The sequence below is a fragment of the Aotus nancymaae genome, unplaced genomic scaffold (assembly GCF_030222135.1).
Source record: "Aotus nancymaae isolate 86718 unplaced genomic scaffold, 86718_ANA_hifiasm-v0.15.2.pri h1tg000029l, whole genome shotgun sequence".
Classification (NCBI taxonomy): Eukaryota; Metazoa; Chordata; class Mammalia; order Primates; family Aotidae; genus Aotus; species Aotus nancymaae.
The window spans coordinates 57,062,971-57,087,128 of record NW_026988442.1 but is presented as its reverse complement, the minus strand read 5'-3'; the positions used below and the strand labels follow the sequence as shown (position 1 = coordinate 57,087,128).

The following is a 24,158-nucleotide window of genomic DNA, read 5'->3' as shown; positions in this document are numbered from 1 at the left end:
TTTGTCATCAAAAAAAGAAAAATAATAACGCCTGTTGTGTTATTTTAAGGACATCATATTAAAGTTAGTCTCATTCCTAATAGAAAACTCTGCAATGCAATAGCAGTAGCATTGAACTAAGGTTAAAAATAAGGAGAAAAATACCAAGATGATTCTGTGAAGCTTTTAAAAACATGAAAAGTATATTATTGGAAATAGCTTTATAAAAGTTTACTCTGGAAGGAGAGAGATCCAAGATGGCTGATGATTAGCAGCTCGGGCACGTACCTCCCAGTGAAACCGCAAAGAACGAGAGGACGCCACACTTTCAGACGAATATTAGTTGCTCACGGACCAGGAGATTCCCAGTGGAGGAGCTCCACGGGTCGCCAGGGCGACTCTTGTGGCTGGTGCGGCGGTTTTGCTGGTGCCTTAGCACGCCAGTTCTTGGTGCAGAGTCCGGAGATTCCGGGCAGAAAAGCACCATCAATCTTAACACCACTGTTTTGGCCGGCTCAGTGGATTGCTCAGATTTCGGCGCAGGGAATCAACAAGTTGGACGTCAGAGACCCAGTTAGAAAGTCGGTAATTATAAAGACGACAGACGGACAAATATATAATGAAGGCAAGAAACCAGCGTAAAAAGGTAGAGAATACTCAAAATCAGAATGCCTCTCCCTCTACAGGGGATTGCAATTCCTCATCAGTAACGGAACAAGGCTTAATAGATTACACGTGTGTTCCAATAACAGAAGCAGGTTTCAAAACGTGGGTGATAAGAAACTTCTGTGAATTAAAAGAACTTGTTCTAACCCAATGCAAAGAAACTAAGAACCTTGAAAAAAGGTTTGACGAAATGTTAACGAGAATGGACAATTTAGAGAAGAATATAAGTGAATTGATGGAGCTGAAAAACACAACACATCGCGAAGCATGCACAAGTTTAAACAGTCGAATTGATCAAGCAGAAGGAAGGATATCAGAAGTCGAGGACCAGCTCAGTGAAATGAAACGAGAAGACAAGAATGCAGAAAAAAGGATGAAAAGGAATGAGCAAAGTCTCCAGGAAATATGGGACTATGTGAAAAGACCTAATTTACATTTGATAGGTGTACCTGAATGTGATGAAGAGAATGAATCCAAGTTGGAAAATACTCTTCAGGATATCATTCAGGAAAATTTCCCCAACCTGGCAAGGCAGGGTAATATTCAACTCCAGGTAATACAGAGAACACCACAAAGATATTCTTCAAGAAGACCAACCCCAAGACACATAATCGCCAGATTTATTAGGGTTGAAATGAAGGAGAAAATACTAAGGGCAGCCAGAGAGAAAGGTCAGGTTACCCATAAAGGGAAACCTATCAGACTTACAGCAGATCTCTCAGCAGAAACCCTACAAGCCAGAAAAGAGTGGGGACCAATATTTAACATCCTTAAAGAAAAGAACTTTCAACCCAGAATTTCCTATCCAGCCAAACTAAGCTTTATGAGCGAAGGAAAAATTAAATCTTTTGCGAACAAACAAGTACTTAGAGAGTTCACCACCACCAGGCCTGCTTTACAAGAGCTTCTGAAAGAAGCACTATACATATAAAGGAACAACCAATATCAGCCTTTCCAAAAATATATCAAAAAGCAAAGAACTTTAACACAATAAAAAATTTACATCAACTAATGGGCAAAACAGCCAGCTAGCATCAAACCCCGGTATTAAACTTATATATATTTTAATTGGATAAAAAGCCAAAACCCATCGGTATGCTGCATCCGGGCCCATCTTACATGCAACAATACACAAAGACTCAGAGAGAAGGAGGAAGATTTACCAATCAAACAGAGAGTAAAAATAAACTAATAAACAAAAAGCAGGAGATGCAATTCTCGCCTCTGATAAAGTAGACTTTAAAGCAACAAAGATCAAAAGAGGCGAGGAATGACATTACATAATGGCAAAAGGATCAATGCAACAAGAAGAGCTAACGATTCTATAGATCAACGAGATAGAAAATTAACAAGGATATTCAGAACTTGAACTCAGACCCGGAACAAGTAAACTTAATAAACATTTATAGAACTCTCCACTTCAAATACACAAAACATACATTACCACCTCACACCTATTCCAAAGGTGACTATATAATTGGAAGTAAATCACTCCTCAGTAATCGCATAGCATTTCATAGGTTTAAATTAAATATTGGTTGGCTGTTTGTTTGTTATCTTCTTCCCTTATTCCTTCCTGACTACATCATTAAGTATAATTATCAGTATAAAAGAGGTTTTCAATACCTATTACTAAATTGCATTCTAGCCTGGGCAAGAAAGCAATACTCCCATTCTCTCTCCCTCTTTCTTTTCCTTCTCCCTCCTCCCCATTCTCTCTCTCTCTTTCTCTTCCTTTTTCCTCCTTCCTATTCTCTCTCTCTCTTTCTCTTTAAAAAAAAAAAAAAAAAAAACATATTCACTTTAAATACAAATACTTTTCAGTACTTGCAAATCCATAAAAAAAAAAAAAAAAAAAAAAAAAGTTTACTCTGTGGGGAAATGACCGTATGGGAAGATGAAGAGATATAGTTAATAAATATCATAACTTATTACATGATACAGAGGTTAGATGCTATTTGCATAAATCAGGGATAGATCACCTTTTAACTGAAGTCAAACCTCAAAATTTGAAGTCAACGCAAGTTAAAACTAGATTATCATTACACATGCACTGAAAAGGGTAAAGATACAAAGGACGTTCTTTCCTATTGACTATCACAAAAAGAAGTTTTTGAATTCTGTTCGCTATTAGTAAATGAGTTATATTTTGCATTGATTGGTAAAATGGTTTTAGCCTAAGAAGGGAAGACAAGTCTAGGCAAGTTAATCAGCACTTCAAAATATGTCAAGGCCATGCACAATGGAGTACTAATATTCATCCTATTTAACTTATAAGAGTTGGATGTAAAGGAATAGTCATAAAATCAAATGGGAATCTGCATATGAAAGTGCTTGCAATAATGTGCTATAAAAGATAGGAGTCATAGGATAAGAACTGAATGACTCAGGCCTTGAAAATGTATATTATCCTAGGTCTTTAAAAAATCAACTTTATTCAAGAATAATTTTTCTTCAATAAACCTCAAAAATTTAAGTGACACTACTCAAATTAAAATATAGAAGATTTCTATCTTTATACTTGTCATCCTCACCCTAACCTTCACCCAAGGCTATCAGTGATCCAATTATATCACCCTAAGTTTGTTTTGCCTGCTCAAAAACTTTATATAAAAGAAACCATACCGTGCAAATTCATTTATAGCTAGTTTATTTCACTCAACATAATGATGATGAGATTCATCCATGTTGTTGCACTATTAGAAATTTGTTTTTATCTCCAAGTTGATTTCCAGTGTATGAATGTATCCATTTTTTAAATTCATTTCCTTGTTGAAGGATATTTGTGTTGTTTCTAGGTTTTTTGATTACTATAAATAAAACTTCCACAAACATTCATATAGAAATCTGTCTGTAGACATATGTTTTCATTTCTCTTGGGTAAATACCTAGGAATAAAATTACTATGTCACCTACCTGGTATTTACTCATGAGAAATGAAAACATATGTCCACAAAAAGCATTTCCATGCTAATGTTCAGAGCAGCTACATTATTTATTTCATTTCATTTTATTTTTAAATAGTGTACTTTGAACCAGAGGATGGGATTGAATATGAATGGATGGGGCAAGTATTCTCTTTACTTGTTAGGGAATCAACAATTCCATAGTCAAACATCCTGTAAACTAGCTAGTCCTGGAGAGAGTAATGAGACTGGTATGACAGAGAGGAGGATACATATTGGTGTCTGGGGTTGTCAAGGCTCTGAGGAAAAGCTGGAGTGTGTCTAGACTGGAGGTAGAAGAGGAAATGATGCATTGATGTGATTGTATTGATGTGGAGGTGGACTAGGTAGAGTCAGCCACGAGATCAGTCTCTACTTTTCCTAGAGTGGCAGCAGCAGTGGCAGCGGCAGCTCAGTTATCAACTTTGACTCCTAAGGTACAAGTGGCAGCACAGTGTTGATGAGCAGAGGACAGAGCTGCCCAGGCAGTAGTCATGCCTCAAGGGGGTGGCAAACAGCAAATAATGCTGGCATAAAGGAATCTTTTCAGATCTCTCTATCTCAAGAAAGCCCAGAAATAACTGGAGAAATGACTCTTTGTGTAGGGAATTAATATCTGGCGAGTAGGCCTTGGAGGCTATAATCTAATTATGTGGATATAAAAACTACATCTGTTTTCATTTGTTGTCATTGATGGAAGATGACAGTGGAAATGGGATTCATTTTTGTTGATTCAAGTAATTCATATGTTTAGGATTTATAATACAGGGCCTTACAAACAGCCTAAAACATAGCAGCTCAGGATATATTCTTACTGAATAATTCTACAAGGTTCATTAAGTTTTGGAAACTCTCAGAAATTAGTGGTAAAAGTCTGTTGAAATATTTCCACAATGCAGGCTTGTATAGTTATATGAGGCTGCGCCCACTGGTTTCAAAGATTATTTTCTTTTTTCTATGTACTCTATTATGCTAATAAAAATGTTGAGTTTGCCCCCTAGTTTCTGGGAGTAAACTAATGTTTTCTCTGAAACGGTCCACAATTTTTCTCTTGTTTTTCTGGGTCCTAAGGCATTTTTCAGCATTTCTCAGTTCAGAATTCCAATTATAATGAGTACTTATTATTTTAGTAGAATTGAAGTCAAAGCATTGTAAGACAGGCATTACATTTATAAATTTTGAGTAGGTCTTAACTATGCTATTACACCCACAAGGTAACTGAGGATAAGAAATCCATTCCTGGGCGTATCGGAACTGGCATGCTAAATTACAGTTGTAGAATGTAAAAAGAACATCGTTCAGTGCTTTTTTCTTTAAGCAGGTATAATTTAATTTTAATTTTGGCTTTTCCTCTGTCATATACAGATCACCATGCTTTAGAATGGTAGTGTCTTCCCTGTAATTATAACTAGTACATTTGAAATCACAAAACTATAACAAAGAGCATCTCTCTAAATGCCACTGTAGAGTATAGGTTATATTACTGGCCATGCAGGCTTACCTCCCACTCTTGACATTGTGCCATGAGTAGCTAAAAATGGTCCTCTAATATATGGCTGCTGTAATGACATATACACACAGGTTTCATGCTGAGGTTTGAGAACTGACCAGAAATCTCTACTCAAAGGAAAATATCTTCTTTCTAATTTCTGTTTGCCAGGTGCAATTGCCGGCAGCTGTCATCAAGGTCCACCTCTGTGCTACATCTGAAATAAGCTTAAAATTTCCTCTTCCACTCATGCTATCTGAAGTCCATGAATATCAGTCAAGTACCGATATGTTTTCTTATTATCACACAATAATAAGACAAACAGTTTTTATGCTATGATCTTCTTTAACTCCTTACTAGGTATCATAAAATCATTATTTTGCAGAAATTATTAATTACTGGCATTCTAAGTAAGAAAAGCTTGGTTTTATATCCCTGTTCTATTGAAAGTAGATCCATGTCAAACATATAAATCTGATTCATAATAATATTTCTTAGATAATATTTGTTCTTCTATCCTAATTTCAGTTTTATGAGGAAATTTAAATTTTATAATATGTTGAAGTTGAAGGAAAAGGATTCTCAGAGTTCCAGATGTCACACATGGATCATGTGCAATGTTTCCAGGGTATACGGAAACTGAGAACAACACTCGGTATTGATGTCAGAGGCATGGTCAGTTCCTTGGAGAAGAAGAGAACATGAGGCCTTATGACACTCCCATGATTTTCCCATAGAGAGTAGCTATGATTTTTGTATATCTTTCTTTCCAAAATAAAGAAAATTAAACAGAAGACAGAAACCACTTCAGATTTCCCATCAGTATTATGATCATCTTGATAAGAATTAATAAGGCCAGGCATCTTACTTACAATAAATTATTTTACATCAGAAATAAAATTGTTATGAACTCTAATGTACTTTTGAAAACTTGAGGAAAACAAAAAGCCTTGTTAACCTGAAGGTGATGTTCATAACTCATTATTGCTCTAACCCAATTGAACTCTTCCCCTTCATCTCCAGCGTTTTTGAAATGAGCTCTTTTGTCATCACAGCCCACGGCCCTGTCCCTCTCATGCCTCCACAGATTCATAAATGCAGTTACATTGCCCTGGAAGGTTCTTTCTAGCTCCGTCCTTCTCACATATCATGGCTTCTCTGAAGCTCCCTTTACACAGAGTAAGTGTGCTCCTTCCCTCCGGTTTTCTTCTTCCCCCACAACCCCTTTATAACTAGGTAAAGATTTACCATAGCATTTCTCACCTTGTATGGTGACTATTCACTGGGCTGTCCCTCATAGCAAGCTGAAAGAAACTTCGATGCAAAAGTGAATCTGATTTGGATATGAATCTGCAATACATCTCACATTCCTGACACCTAGTAGATAATCAGTAAGCACCTACTGAATAAATGGGAATTATACCACCAAAGCTGCATATGCTGTGGATATAGACATAGAAAAACATTTTCAAAAACTGAGACTGTCTTCAGGCATAGCAGTTCAAATTTATGCTATTATATCAACATTGGATCAATCTAAAGAACTCTCTGGTGTGTGATTCAAAATGTTACTAAGCTATGCATTATTAATTTAATACTAGACATGAAATCATATCACATGAAGGGAGTGATATGATTTGATCTGTGAATACGAAATGTTGCTTACCAATATTGTGAAGGAAAGAGAAATGAAGAGATTATACACTTTACAATGGCATTACACTATCTCAAATCCACATATCACAGAATTTGTCTCACTTGATTCTTTTCCTTTTCCTGATAACACACAAGAGGAGCTTAGTAATACTTTGATGATATTTGTTTCTTTAGAGACCAAATGAAATTCTCCGATTTTAACTTATTTTAATGGACCTTCAAATGTGAATCATAATATCTGACAATTTGCATTATAAGGCAATGAATTCCACATATAAGTTTTAAAATAAGACTAGAATATTTTACAAGTACTAAGAAGAAATAATATCAAATGAAAGCAACATCTTTAAACTTACTTTTTCCCAGAAAGCAGTAGACCTTTATATATGCTAAGATTTCATTTGAAAGTATTTTAATACAATTTGATTAACTGTTATGAAACAAAAAAGCATGATTTTCAAGAGTAAGTGTGAGAACATTCTTGTGATGTTTTATTCATTCATAAAATATTTACAGATAAATAAAGATATACCTTTAAGTGTGGCTGAGAAATTAATACTCAGGTCAGAATATAGATGGGAAAATATAAACCAAAGATATTATTAAGGATAATATAAAGTATTTGAAGTGTTTGAAAATAAATAAATCTTCCTCTATATATTTAAAACAAAGATCTATAAAAGGAAGTTTCAATAGAAAATTGGAAAATTCTTCAATTTTCTTCAAAATCCATGGATGTACATTTGCTTTTCAATAAGTTCAAATTTCCTTTGCTTGTATGAGGGGCACTGGCACAAGGCACAGGGATTTCTTAGCCAAGTGGTGGCCATCCCCATGCCTCTGACCTCTGCCCACCATGTTTTGGAACTAAATTGTTATTCTCTCCTTGCTCTACAGATGGAGAGAGACAGCTTCAGGGGTCCCCATGCTGGCCATGCAGGAAATGGGCCAGATCTCATGACCTCACCCCACTCCCCCGACACAGGACAATTCATACAGACATGTACAGTACATGTATTTTATACAGTGACTCTCTCTCCTTCTGCAGACCCCACATGCCCAAAGCTGTTGGGACTTCCCACAACTTTGCTCCACAGATCCAACTATACCCGACCTGTGCCTCATCTCCTGACACTCAGTCTATGGCAATCTCCAGGTTTTGTCTTCCTCTGGTCAGTTCTTTTGGTTGTGTTTTTCTTTTTTTTTTTTTTTTAACTCAAAAATTAATAGACTTGGAGGAAAAAATATATATGTGTGTATGTAATGATAGAAAATAGTGATATGCAGCCAACAGACATATGAAAAAAAGTTCATCATCACCAGTCAGAGAAATGCAAATCAAAACCACATTAAGATACCATCTCACTTCAGTTAGAACAGTGATCATTAAGAAGTCAGAAAAACACAGATGCAAGGAGGATATGGGGAAATGGGAATGCTTTTACACTGTTGGTGAGAGTATAAATTAGTTCAACCATTGTGGAAGATAGTGTGGAGATTCCTCAAGGATCTAGAACCAGAAATATCATTTGACCCAGCAATCCCACTACTGAGTATATACCCAAAGGATTATAAATCATTCTACTATAAAGACACATGCACATGTATGTTTATTGTGGCACTGATCACGATAGCAAAGACTTGGAACAAACCCAAATGACCATCAAAGATAGACTGGATAAAGAAAATGTGTCACATATAGACCATGGAATACTATGAAGCCATAAAAAAGGATGAGTTCATGTTCTTTGCAAGGACATGGATGAAGCTGGAAACTGTCATTCTCAGCAAAGTAACAGAAGAACAGAAAACCAAACACCACATGTTCCCACTCATAGTGGGAGTTAAACAACGAGAACACATGGACACAGAGAGGGGAACAGCATACACTGGGGCCTGTTGGGGGGTGGGGGGCTAGGGGAGGGACAGCATTAGGAGAAATACCTAATGTAGATGACAGACTGATGGAGTGCAGCAAACCACCATGAAACATGGATACCTATGTAACAAGCCTTTATGTTCTGTGCATGTACCCAAGAACTTAAAGTATAATATATACATATATATAAAGAAAATAGTGATAGTGTAGTGATAGTATATAGTGATAGAAAAATTAGAATAAATAAGGTATTTAATTAAACCAATGTTTTGTTGTTGAAAAACTTGGAGAAACACTTGTAATTCTTATATATAATTAATTAAAACCAATCACTGAATAACTAAACGAAATTAACTCAAGATTATTATCCCCTCTCAAATAGAAGGATGAGCTGCCTTAAAAATGAAGGAGACAATGATAATAAAGGAATGGCTTTTTGCCAAACTTAGAAAAGCCAAATGAATTAGATGATACAGAGCACTCTGTTTTGCCTGAGTTATGTTCAATATGAAATCTGAGATAAAGAGAAATCCCAACAGTAGCAAAAAAGCATTCAGAATATAGGCATGATATATTATAGGGAAAATTGTAGACCTGAGATCAAAGATGAAATATTTTCTAAAATGCAAAGCACAAGGGAAATGAGCATTACCAAAATAGGCATCTGACTGTGTCATGACTAAGCCCTGAGACATGAAGGAGAGGAGATAAAAGTAGTTACAGGAGTCCTGGTGACTGGAAAAGTTACATCCCACTGGGACTTCCCTTTTCAACTCTGCACACAACAGAAGAAGAAATCTTGTCTGTGACTCTGCAGAGAGACTAAGAATGCTGAAAAAGTTTGGACTTTTCCTCAGGTGTTACTGTGGCAAGAAGGCATGAAAAACATATATATGTGTATATATACATGATAGGGATAAATCAATCTCTCTCTCTCTCACACACACACACACACACACTCACTCTCACACACACTCTTTTCTGGAAATTGGGAACTAAGTAGATTCTACTATTCAAACAAACTTTAAAGACAGAAATATCCCCCTCAATCAAGAATAAAATCACTTGACCCATGGAGAAACAAAGTGTTAGCATTTGAAATAAGTACACTATAAATATTTTTCACATGAATAGCTACAGTACTAGGAATTGTGTCTAACCTGAAATATACAGAACGTTCCCTCGTCCACCACTAAAACCCCTCTACAGTATAATAGAAACAAACAGTTGTTTCCTTGATTTTTGTGGCTTTACATCTCTCTTTTTTGTTTATTTGCGGACAATTAACTTCAGTGCCAGTCCAGTCCTTATTTTGTTTATATATTTTGTATGAACAAAATTTATATATAAATTAATATAAATTTTGTTCATACAAAATATCAGATTCCCAGTTTCTAAATGCCAGTGTTAACGCGGTGTTACAAAAGCAGCATTTTGAGTCTCGGGCTTTCAGTTCATAACTCTTCTGAAACTACTCTAGCCAAAGTTACTCACAACATCTTTGTCACTAAAGAAAAGGACACAAGTTTTCCCAAATTTGGACTTTTTAAAGTATATTGCTTTGTGTCTATTTACTGTTCAGAATGCACATGATTATTGGCCTACGGGGAGTTGCTACTATACATTTTCTTCTTTCACCTGCTCTCGAATCTCTTAAATACCCTCATTCATTGGTATTCCATGACTGCACTTATCTCTATGTATTCCCCCGATTGGCTTCATCTGGACCAGATTTTCTGATTTGCTAAGTGCTTATGACTCCATCTGGCATTTAATGCAGAATGGAAATTGGCAATCAATATCAATATCTAAGCTTCTGAAATGCATTCTTTTCAATACTTTTGTTGCATTTTTAAATCATTAGAGTCAATATATGATAAAATGGTAATTTAAATGTGTAAATAATGGATTTTCAATATATAAGACAATTAGCAATCCATTAAAAACAATAAATATAGATTTCTATATCAGGTCATGCATGAAAATAAGTTCCATATGGATTAAATATTTAAAATATTTTAAGTTGTGAATGAGTCATATCAAAAAGAAAAAGATAAGGTCAGGTTTCTTTTATGAATAATAACAAAGGAAATTTAGTTTTAACAACACTATTTTAGATTAATTGGCTTAATGTAGTAATTTTAAAGCTCTGACGCAAATATAAAAGCATTCTTCATGCTAGTGAAATATATTTATAATTTTGAAAATACTAACAAGATTTGTTTAACACTGTTTAGCAGAATCATAAATATGTTTAATTTTGACAAAACAGGCTTGAATGGCTAATTGTGTTACTTTGAGTTTGAAGAAATATGAGATCACAACACTTATAGGAAATACATATAATAAATGCTTTAATGTGACATATCAACCATAATAAAAACTTTTTGAGATATAGATCTCCTATAAATGAGATTATGTAATATATAGTCAGGATTAATTAAAATTAGGTTCAATGCATATCTTCCTATTAAACACATTAGTTGAAAGATAATGTGTATATTACATAGCAGTAGATATTTAATATTATGTATCAGTAAATTGTTTAATACATTTTTGACTTTGAAATTCTTCCTACCAAGAAAATCTTAAACTAGAGGTTGAATAAAGAGAACAGATTTGCTCTATAATTTGCAGTTGTAGGATTTCTTTGGTTAAAGTTGGTTGAAGGTTTAGAGATCTCTAAACACAAAGGATACGCAAAGCATGTCTAAAGAACATCCAGGCTCTGTGGAATGCAGTTCTGCTTTGCAGATGATCATTTAATATAATAATTTCCAACATTATTTTAACAGACCATTAGTTATTTTTACACATTCCATTAATAGCTTTAAGTCCAAATCTCTTCTCTGTATTTACATTTTTATTCATAAACATTAATTAGCTTTTACTTTTCACTGAATAGAACATAGCGTTTTAAGTAAGTGAACACTTATTACTTTAATATTCTGTAATATTTTATGGTATAAAATTGTATCCAGGAATAAAATATTCAAAATATACCATGAGGACATATTTTAATGGTATTATTAGGATAACTAAGTAGCATTCTTCAAGTGCAAATATTCAATTTATATATATATTATCGTGAATGAAGCCAAATGACCATTCTTGGTGCCCAAGCAAAACCAAATCATCTTTTCACAGCTTTTTATGCTGCCGGCATCAAGATTTTTAATAAACAAATGTCATTATCTTTCTATCTAAATTCTGTATGCCTTTTTTGTCTCACCATATACTTTGCCTTGAAATTGTCTTCCTCTGAATGTACTCTTCATTCAGAATTGCAATATAAAAATAAGTCCCCAATATCAGAGAAAATTAGGTGAAGCTGGACACGCAGAAGTAAAAGAGAATCTTTTTTTTAGAATGTTGTTAGACTTTTAATTTCCTCATAGGTTTTTGGGGAACACCTGGTATTTGGTTACATGAGTTAGTTCTCTAGTGGTAATTACTGTGAGATTTTGGTGCACCTATCACCCGAGCAGTATACAGTGAACATTATTTGTAGTATGTTATCCCTTGCCCCTTTCCCATACTTTCCCACCAAGTCCTCAAAGTCCATTGTCTCATTCACGTGCCTCTGCATTCTCATAGCTTAGCTCCCAATTATGAGTGAGGACATACAACGTTGGCTTTTCTATTCCTGAGTTACTTCACTTAGAATAATAGTATCCAGTCCCATCCAAGTTGCTGTAAATGCCATTAACTCATTTCTTTTTATGACTGAGTTTTATGGCTGAAATTTATTCACAGATCTCAAGAGTGTTAAATATTAGCTTGTTGGAGATGGGTATTCTCAACATTCCCATTGTTTCAAGACCCTTATGAGACGTATTCCAAAATAAAACACTTGCAAGATATTTCTATTTCAGATTTATAATGATATCTAAGTTGTTATGCTCATCTTCATCAGCAATGTAAGAAATTTTAAGTGACATAATGAAAAATTATTAATTATAAGTACATTGCAAATATCAATCATAATAAAAATGACAAATGGCATAACCTAACAAACCCTGTGGTTTGTTTATATTTTTCTAGAGTTTTTTCTGAATTGGCATAAGTTAATTTCTTAGTCTCACAAAGAAATATTACATTCTCAAGAATTGTGTTATAGCTTGCTTTTTCCACTAGTTTTTTAAATCAATTATTTTCTATACCATCAAGTTTTTTCTACAATATTATTTTTAATGTCAAAATATTTTAGAGTATAGGTGCAATATTTAGCTCACCAACCCTTATTGAACATATGTTTTTCTGGTACATAATGCTACAATTAACATCTTTACCGGTACTGTGCAGAATTTCTTAGTTATTTTCTGAGGATAATGCTCTGCATATGGCACTTCAGAATTGAAGAGAACGCATATTTTACAACTTTTGGTGCATTCTTCCCTGTTGAAATCTTGTGAATTTTTTCATAGCCGTGAATCATGGACAACAATATACCAACACTCATATCCCCAAAACTATTGTGGTCCAATTTTTAAATGACATTTGCTGACCTACTTGGTTTTTTTCTTAATATGTAAGAAATCACTGAAATTTTTTAAATATATTTATTGATATTTATATTCTTTATTTTTTTAATCAACCACTTTTCCTTATATTAATTGGTTTTATAACAGAATTATCTAGTATTCCAGAAATACATCTTACTTTTTACTGTACATTATTTTCATAAAGCCTGCATTTTATTTGCTGTTAGTTTATTTAGAAAAATGTTTATCTATCATCATCTTAAGATTAATCTATAGGTTTGGTAAGTTGATATGTTTCTTGACCACAATTTTGGGTTATGTTTGGATTATCAGATTAAATCATATTAGATGCTTAAAAAAAAAAAGTTCAAGAATCTCAAGGACTTACTCTTGCCTAAACAAAGTCAATATGCAGGTGGTCCTCTTTCAAAGACTCTACTGAGCAGCTCCTTCCAAACACATGAGATCAAGCTCCTTCTACTTTGCAGTGTTTTTCTCTTCAAAATTTGACCCATGAAAAAATAGCACAGCATAGGTAATTGTGCAAGAGAGTTTCAGCAAACATGAAAAAATGGACAGCAATTCTGTTCAAATATCCCTGACCAAATCAGGAACATGACCCCAGTGTAACTTTGCAGGAGTGGTAGAATACCAGTTTTCTCTGAATAAGAAAGCATTTAACTAACTTTGAGATTTTTTATTTACTTGTTTAATATATTGAGTTAGGAAATTACTTATAGTGGAAGAGTTTAAGTATGATAATTATCTGTTCCTTGAGGATGTCAAATATTTCAGATTTGTTTAAATATTAACCTATATCACATCTAAGACATTATTGACAAATAATTTTTTTCTATATATTCAGTTTTTCTCCTGCATCATGAGGCAATGATAAAAGTTCCTTTCTTTCTTTAAATTGTTATTTCTAGCAGAACTAAACATTTTTCACATAGAGATATACTTAATAAATTTTAAAGATTAACTTTTAAATTGTCACTTCCCCTTTTTATCCTAATTTTTTAGATTGCTGATTTTTCCACTTACTTCTTAATATTTTATATTTTTGTTAAAATAAGATTTAAATATAATTATTCTTTCAGTTTTAAAATTCTTTAATTTTTCTATTTTCTGTTTTATTGATGTAAATAATTTGAATGAATTCATTCATTAATATTAAAAATAGACTATAGAAGCTTAGAAGTCATGAAGATTAGCATTACAACTTTGTAGATGAATATACTGAGACTCAGATAACTTCAACATCTGTTCAAATTGTAGTGTAATAACTGAGGGAAACTATTAATAACCAGCTCCCTCTTTTGTTCTTAGGACACTTAAAATATCCACATTTGGCTAAGCATCTAAAACATTGCTTAATAAGGCATGGTGAAGTTTGCCTGTGGTCCCAGCTACTAGGGGAGGCTGAGGCAAGAGGATTACTTAGGCCCAGAAGTTCAAGGCTGCAGTGAGCTATGATCATGACACTGCATTCCAGCCTGGTGTCAAAGCAAGATCCTGTTTTTAAAACAAATAAAAGTAAAATAAAAGGCATAAAATAAAATGTTGCTTTCACTATTTTTAAATATATTACCTTCAGATTTTAAAAAATCACTGTAATACCTTATAGAACTTGTAACATCCTATCACCTAATATCCACTGGAACAATTTAAATTTAAATATAATAGTGTAAACTGGTCTCTGAATCATAAGTTTAGACTATGCAGTAATAACAGCAACTTGTTTTTATTTTATTAATTTTATTTTCTACTTTTAAAATGACTCTCCTTTTGTTAGGACTGAGAGTAGAAACTCACCATCCTCTTTGCTACTGTGGTCAAAGTTTAAACAGTTTCTGGCTAGTGGCTTAAATCTGCCATGGATATGAAATGAATGTCTGAGAGATTGTATGGTGATTTTCTTTCCATATAGTCTATCTATCATATGATGACACTGATGCTTTTAGTAAAACTATAGAAGAGGCTTATTCTATTATATTGCTTGTTAGTAATCAGGCAGTTTGATCAGTGACATCTTCCACTATATTAATAAATTGGTTGCTAGAAATTTGACAGATATGTAACCAGGACTCTGTTAAGTAGGGAATAATCTATGATCTACTATGGCTGCAGTTTTTTAGAACTAGCCTTACATAATTTGTAAATGTCCTAAGAAAATTTTCCAAATATAATATATTCACATGGTGTTTCAAAAATGATTATAATTTTTATTACTTTGTGAATCATTAAGATCAAGTACTTTATTTTATTTTTAAATACTATTTTCAAATTTTTATAATAGAAATACCTCTATCGCCTCAATAGAAATTCTTTAATGCATTGCTGCCTGAGTAATGATAATGTTTATTTACAAATTATATAGAACTAAACACTTATTAAAGAGCAAAAAACAGTGTCTCCTAATGTAATTAAGTAGTATTAGAGAATGAAATACAGTCATATGTTCTTACATAGAAGAAAGATGTTATTGGATTGCTACATAAATTATTTGAGCTCTGTGAATCAAATTAATACTCCTACTGAGTATCTATAAACACAACCAAGTATAAACTCTTCCTGCAAATAGTTTTCATGAAATTACAAAAGTGTATCACATTTTATATAAAAGCAAGCAATTAAGAGTAAAATTCAAATTTACACATTAAGGCATATGGCAAGTGTCATTTTGATAAAATGAAATTGCTATGTGTGACAACTATGATACTGACTCCTCTGACAGAAGTGCTTTGGAATCTACCCTCACATCACTATGTGTTTGAAAAATTCAATTTTCCTATTTTTCATTAATTTGAATTACATAGGGGTTATGGACCCCAATTAGAGAAACAAGGCAGAAAGAGTCACAATTTCAACATATATAAGGAGGGACTTTTTCTATTAGAAGGTGATACTGTTTGGCTGTGTGCCCACCGAAATCTCATCTTGAACTGTAGTTTCCATAATACCTGTGTGTCATGGGAGGGACCCGGTGCATTGTAATTGAATCCTGGGGACAGTTACTTTCATGCTGTTCTCATGATACTGAGTTCTTATGAGATTTTATGGTTTTTTTAAGGGACTTTTCCCCTTTTGCTCAGCACTTCTCCTTTCTGCCACCATGTGAGGAAGGACACGTTTGCTTCCCCTTCTGCCATGGTTGTATGTTTCCTGAGACTTCTCCAGCCCTGCAGAATTGTGAGTAAATTAAACCCCTTTCCTTTTGAAGTTACCCAGTCTCAGGCAGCTCTTCATAGCAGCCTAAGAACAGACTAATACATGAGAAAAGTATAAGGAGGAGCAGTAATACCACAATAACATTTAGTTTTATTTTTCAGTAATTGAATAGATTTTCCTTTGCTAACATCTTAAGTTTAATGAGTAATTTAATAAATGCTTATCACTCATATTGAGGACAAATAGAAAATATTAAGGAAATTAGCAAACTGAAAAATTATAACTATGTGTACTGTTTAATTCTTAAGGCTAATCTTCAAATAAACTATTTTGTGACAGTGTTCAAATCAGTGCACTAAAATAATTAAAAATATAAATTAAAAATGAAAATACTTGCTGGCAAAAACTAATAGACAATTAAATTGATATTTATTAGATCATATGGACATAAGTGAATTTAGAAATTTATTTCAACCCTTAATCTGAATGACATGTAAATATCCTACCTGAATTTTAATTATATAAGTAGTGATTTGTAAAGAAAATATTGTAAAAGCCAAAAATAGAGCAGAAATCAACCATAATTCAATCTATTTTATATAGAGAATCCCTCTAATTAGGAAAGGATTACATTCTAAAAGATTGTTTATAAGATTTCTTCATAAACCCAAGGTGAAACTATATAGCAACAGCTGACATAGTCTTGATATCCAAATTGACTACATTTTTTCTCTTAGTTTTTCTGACTAATTGAAAGTTGGAAAAAAAAAAACAGAATAGAAAGTTGGTAGAGAAACTTGAGTATGTAAAGAAAGAAATTTGTTCCTTGCACATTCAATCTCACTATTTTAAGATAGCCTAAGATAGTTGCAAGGTAGTCACTAAAAGCTTTATATATATATATGTATTTATATATTTACATATTAAAATATATGTTTATATGTATATGTAAATATATACCTATATTTACCTACAAATATATTTATACTTGTTATTCTAAATTTTACAATAGAAACATTCAAATAATAATCTGATAATCTGATAAAAGGAGCTCTGCAAGTAACACAAATTTGCTTTGCTACTCTTCAATAATAATAATTACTTTAATTTGAACCCTACTCTAATATCTGCAAGTCTTATCTGAAATGAGAAAGCACTCTTATTTTGCTTCTAAAGCAGTATTTTTCAGTGGTATAAATAGCTACCATTTTGTTTAAAAGCTTAGACATGAAGAGATTCATGAAAATTAATGTCAGCTAAACATATGCATTAATTATTTTAAAGAAAATCTGATGAGATCTTCAGAGTTTCTAGAATCAGCATCTAGATTGTCCTGTGCTACTCCAGATTCTCTAAGATCCATCCCTCTAAGTCCTCTATTTTGCAGACCACATGCTTTTTGTATCTTTAAAAACAGTGCCTCAGACAGTCTTTCTCCTTTTCCTTGATTCCTTGTATTTAAAAGACTTTAGAATTCACTTTTTTTTAGTGTGTTTTTTACATTCTGAGATGGTTTTCAGTGATTACTAATTGCTGCTAGGTGATTATCTGGCCAATATATTATCAAATTAAGAACTAAGCACAACCAGGTGTGGCTCACACCTGTTATCCCAGCAATTCGGAAGACCAAGGTGTGAGGATTTGTTTGAGGCCAGAACTTCAAGACCAGCCTGGGTAAAATAGCAAGTCCCCTGTCTCTCCAAAAAATTAAACAAAAAAATTAGCCAAGTGTGGTGATGTGTGCCTGTAGTTCCAGCTACTGGGAGTTTGAGGTGGGAGAATCGTTTGAGCTCAAATGACAGAGGCTGCAGTGAGCTAGAATGGTGCCCCTGTCCTTGAGCTTGGGGGATAGAGTGACGCTGTATCTAGGAGGAAAAAAAAATCAATTATTGGAAACCTATAGTTACTAATTTGTTCGTAGGAAAAACAAAAATCACATTTTACGTCATATATACTTAAAGTACATGTAGATCAATCTTAGGACAAGACTGGTCCTTATGTTTGGAGAGATGAACCACAGGCCAGTGATTTACATCTTTAAAATGATGTGAGAGCTAGTAATACCTACCTTCCAGAATTATTGCAAAGCTTAAAGATACATACAGGATACTTCTTTGTCAGAGCTAGTAATAACTACCTCCCAGAATTATTGCAAAGTTTATCTAAGATACATATGGGATACTTCTTTGTCAATGTCTGTGTGCTATAGCAAAATATTCCTGAAATTTAAATAAGATTAAATCAGATCTCTGTGTCCTAATTTAAAGAAATTTAATGCATGAAAATTCCAACATATATGACATATGTCAGCAACCGAAATGTTATATGCGTAGCACTTTTAGTTTTTAAACATAATTCATATTGGGAGTAAGAAAAAAGTATTTTTCTTTTTTAAAAAAAATTCTAAATTTTACTGCTACAGAGGTGACAAATCAATGATTATAAGTTACTTATCAAAGATCACAAGGCTAGTAAGTACAGGGGCTATGAATATGACCTAGGTGTTAAATCAAAATTTCTTTCTACTTCACAAGGAGAATTTACATAAATGTTTATATATAGTGACACACTGAAATGAATTGAAATAAGAATGAAGTCTATAACAATAAAATGTATTGTTACACTAATTTCTCTTTTTAAACACTGCCAAAAAAAGAGTAACACAAAGTCCATGTCCAAAGAAATAAGAAAATAAACCATAACTTCAAACCACAAGTAATGAAGAGTATCTGCAACACACTGTAAAATCTACACACACAAGGAATAAAAAGTAGAGGCAATCATGGTTCCCTAAACTCTGAATGTGGCTCAGAATTCAGTCACTTTTCTGATACCATCCTTAAAATAATGCAATTTCGCGACATAGGGTAAAACCATGGGACGAGGAGAACATCTCCAAAGCCCCAAGTTTCATAAAGCTGAACAGAAGACCGAATTGAAAAAGGAAATATGTGTCACCCAAAGCACAGGAATGTTGAAATGAATTTCCAAGACCACAAAGCTGGTAACTGGAGGTGGCAGGATTTGAAATCAGACAGTTGGGTTCTCGAATCAGGGTGTTGCAGCATTGTGCCCCTCTCATGTCTCAGGAAAATATTTCTATGTATTCAGTGGCCTAGCACAGTATTTAACATTTGCATGCTACTTCCTGTGTACAATATTACACATTTCCCATTTTGTCTAGGCCTAACCAACCCCCTATGAAAGCAAAGCAATTTACCTGCCCTCACATTGCTACCTCAGTTACCCCATCACTGTGCTGACTTCTTTTTCCCTAAGGACACCATACTCAAGCCTCCCCTAGGAAAAACAGCAAAAATCCAGAAACAAAGACCAGCAAACAAAATCCTCTTTATCCTTTCGCTTTTTTAATCCACACACACCACCAACAATTATATTGTAGTTTCTTCCCTCACTTTCTAAGTTACCAATTCCTGCCAACTCTTCTCTGAAGAATTCCCATGTCCAATACTTAGTGATTTGTCATGCTTTTACTGCCTACACCATTCTTTGCTTTAATTAGTGCAATGTATAGCGAGATAACATCTTAAAACATATTCACATACTTGCTTTTTGACACTTCCTTTTTCCATTCTTTCACCTATTCAGCTGAAAACATCCATTAACTTTGGAAGAATTAGGATTTTATAACAGAGATGCAAAGATAATAAAACTTCAGCATTTGAATTCCAAATTAGGCTCGTGAAACCATAGTTATGAATTCAAATATTGGGGAAGAAATTTTTAAAAGGCTTTAATATACCCAAAAACAATACCTTGAAAAACCAGTTAAAAGATTATTCAATAAACTGAATTGAGTTAGTTTTATTAAAAAGGGATAGACAAAGTTCTTGGTGATATTTCCTTGAGGAAAAAATTGAGGTTTCACTGGCTAGGAGTAAGTTCCAGAGGGCAGGAGGGAGGAGACTGGCAGGGTTTTGATGGTCTTGTTCAAGGCCACAGAGACGATAGAGTCAACATCAAAAGCCTGCCCAATTTCTGGTCAGTGAGCACCCAGGAGGCTCCATGAAAAGTAACGCTTGTGTACAGGTGTCTGAGGGAGGCCAGCATGTGGAAAGAGTTGAGGAGCTGAGGTTACAGTCTTTCTCATGACTATCTTTGTGGGCTTTCCCTTTACAATTGCCTGAAAGTTTCCCATTGGTTCTCTAGGAAGAGTGAAACCTACATGGCTTCAGGGCTTTGCTTTCCCACCTAATATACTCTGTGTACACAATTTCCTCATTAATGGAAGCCCTCCTCATTAGCTGTAGCCCTGAAATAGAGGGTATGGTCTAGATCACCAGGAAGGTTAGCATCAAAGTTTGGAAAGAAAATCACTCTAATTCCCAGCACCCATATTTGGGTGAATTTTCTCCTCCAAGAGGACAGGATGGAACTTGTCTTTAGCTTGTGGAGATCTAAATTCTACTTTTTATTACAGTTTTTTAAACTGTTCTACATACCCATATTTTTTTCTTGTTTTGTTTCAAACTTCTGTAAATCACAAGGTTCTTTTTAGTTTTGAATTTTTAAAGTATAGGTATATTACCAATGTATTCCAATAAGTTTGTACACATTTATTACAATATACAAATTAATTAAAATTTTTTACCAAAATTTCAGCCTTTGTTGCCTGCCGATTTCAAATTTCTTAGTTTCCAAATAAAATCCTATCTACTTTTCAATGTCATCTGTACAACTCCCCATTCTCTATCCAATGCACATGCCTCGCTGATCTATTCTTTATTCTTCAGACATTAAAGTTTGTTTATAACACTCTACAGGTGTCAGAAACAACTAAGATAAAAATTCACAATACCTCTTTCCTCTTGTTCGCTTGAGCAAAATTCTGCTCCATTCACAGGAAGAAACACTGGAGGAAGGTAATTCCAGCTCTTTCCCTGTTGTCCTTCATTTGTTCTCCCACCAGGTGGGGGACCTACTTATTTGAGTGGAGATTTGAGCAAAATGACCTAAATATGTGTGACTTGAAGTCTTCTTATCTTTTCTAAGGCTTGTCTCCCTTTATCAGGCACAAGTGTGTCTCTTCACGCTGCAGTAAACTAGCGAGCAAACTCCATTTCTCATTAGAAAAGACCTGATGTTTTGGGTAGGTGATTTTAATTAAGAGTGTGAATCAGTAGGAAACCACTCTGGCATATCAGAAATAGGGCTGATATGTGATCACCATCTGTCTGACTACTGTACCTATTTTTGGTGGTTTCAGAGAGAAAATACAAGAAGAAATTATTATCCTCAAACACTATCACTTAATTTGGAAAACTTTGAGAAGGCTCCCGAGGATCGAGGAAACATTTGGAGAGCTCAAGCCCTTTTCTGGTGTGGCAAACGGTAAGCTTTAGTGGCTTAGTATTTAATAAATTTAACCCATGAAAAACCTTAAACATGATAGTTTATAGCAACTCATTTTATTGCGCACTGAGTTATTTTCTAAAAGGCAAAGAAGACAGGAAGGACTTCAGCAGACTATGAACTAAACAGGCAAGAAGAGACATTGTTCACATTTCATGCAACCCAGGAAGTTCAGAGCAACACAAGCCTTAAAAGGAAAACATGTGTATTTAATATGTCACGTGAGAATGAAAAGTCTGCTTCAAATAATGCTAGGCCCTCATTTCACACCAAATTAAAAAAAATCAGCTCAAAATATATAAAAGATTTAAATGTAAAACCTGAAACTATAAAATTGCTAAACGAAAACACAGGGGAAAATCTTCATATCAGTGTGAGTAATGATTTTTGGCATATAAACCCAAAAGTACAGTCAACAAGAGAAAAAATAGACACACAGGATGGTATCAAACTAAAAAGACTCCTGTACAGCAAAAGAAACAACCAATTAGAGTAAAGAAATACCACAATGAGATAGCCTCTGATACCCTGTTTGAGTGGCTACTATTAAAAAGACAGTAACTAAGTCTTGGTAAGGATGCGAAGATAAGGGAATCCTTGCACATTGTTGGTGGGAAAATGTAAATTACTGTAGCCACTATGGTAAACAATACAGAGGGTTCTCAAAAAAAATTTTTTTTAAATAGAGCTATTATATGATTCAACAATCCCACTACTGGCTATATATCTAAAGGAGTGGATGTCAGTAAGTTAAACAGACGGCTGCACTCCCATGTTCATTGCAGTATGATTTATGATAGTCAAGGCATGAAAAGAACCTAAGAATTCATCAATGAATGAATGGATAAGGAAAATGTGTGTGTATACACAGTGGAGTACTATTTAGCCTTAAAAAGGAAGGAAATCTTGTCATTAAACATAACATGGATGAACCTGGAAGACAGTATGGTAAGTGAAATAAACCAGGCACAGAAGGACAAATACAGCATGATCTCACTTTTATGTGTAATCTAACTCGTAGAGAGTAAAACAGACAGAGGAAATGCAGCAGTTTCACTGAATCCATGGCAACCAGGCAGCACCTCTGCAGGCAGACAAAGGAAAGGCTGCCTCCCCAAGCAGCTCCCTGAGATCAAAGCTAGATAAATCCAAGAGGATGGGAAGAAACCAGAACAAAAAGGATAAAATCATCAAAGACCAGAATGCCTCTCCCCCACCAAGGGGATGACTGGACAAAGAAAATGTAGCACATATACACCATTGAATGCTACACCGCCATAAAAAATGATGAGTTCATGTCCTTTGCAGGAACATGGATGAATCTGGAAACCAACATTCTCAGCAAACTGACACAAGAACAGATAATCAAACACTGCATGTTCTCACTCATAGGCAGGTGTTGAACAATGAGAATATATGGACACAGGGAGGGGAGCATCACACACGGGGGTCTGTCGGGGGGGGCAAGGGAAGAGATTGCAGGGGGTGGGGAGGGTGGAGAGGGATAATATGGGGAGAAATGTCAGATATAGGTGATGGGGGGATGGAGGCAGCAAACCACCTTGCCATGTATGTACCTATGCAACAATCCTTCATGATCTGCACATGCACCCCAGAACCTTAAGTTCAATTTAAAAAAAGACTTATAAGGTAAATATGAAAAAAAAGCAAACTGTAATTAAAGAGGTTATTTTTATTAATTGCATAATCTAAAATTATGAGGAAATTTTAGACTATATCTCTATAAAAGACCACAGCAGTGTCATGGAAATTCACATTTCTTGAGTTAATGGTCAAAGTTCCCACTTCTGTGAAATATCTTCTTCTTTTCACACAGTTAAACCAAGAAAAATTATATCAAATGAGAAATCTTTTTTCTCTAAAGTACTCTTACATACTCCAGTAATGTTATACTTGGAAAATGTAATTTTTCAACCCAGACTCAAAATAGCTAATCATTAAATAATACAGAAATCTTGGGTCTTGACATCAGATTTCTCAAAAATTAAATAATTGTTTAAACTACAAATAAAAGAAATATTGCTACTATTCTACCTCAAGCTACACATTTAGAACTACATGGCAACTTCTTGAAAAATAAAATGGAAAGAGTATTTTTACAGTCTCTGACAAACTTTCAGGAATGTGTCTGGCACAGAAAAGCATATCCAATGCTTTAGGAAAAATAATATAGAAAAAATAAGATTTATGCTCTAGGCAATTTAAGTAGAATCCAAATATTTATTTTTAGCTGTGTCATGATATTTTTGGTTATTAAGTAGTTTGATACTTCATACATGTGTTTCTGTCTATATCATTCTGTCTGTGAATGATTCTTTCTTTTTAGCAAAATGTTAAACCAAAATTAAGCAACCATAATTTCCCTTGTATATTAGTAAACTTGTTATATACCTCTTCATTCTTTCAGGCTTTTTAATTGCATAACCATTTTCAATTTAAAACTTTGTGGTATATTTGTGAGTGAATATCTATTGTGAATTTTGAATATATATTCA

At 34.0% G+C, this 24,158-nt stretch overlaps 1 long non-coding RNA gene across 1 annotated transcript in view; it reads left to right on the top strand.

The window, feature by feature from the left end:
• LOC135276939 (uncharacterized) overlaps positions 1-21,613 on the top strand; it is a 199,539-nt gene extending 177,926 nt beyond the window's left edge. Inside the window, exons 2-3 of the long non-coding RNA XR_010344488.1 lie at positions 16,172-16,290; positions 21,497-21,613. This is a non-coding gene — a long non-coding RNA (uncharacterized LOC135276939). The remainder of the gene's footprint in view (positions 1-16,171; positions 16,291-21,496) is intronic.
• The last annotated feature ends 2,545 nt before the right edge of the window (positions 21,614-24,158 follow it).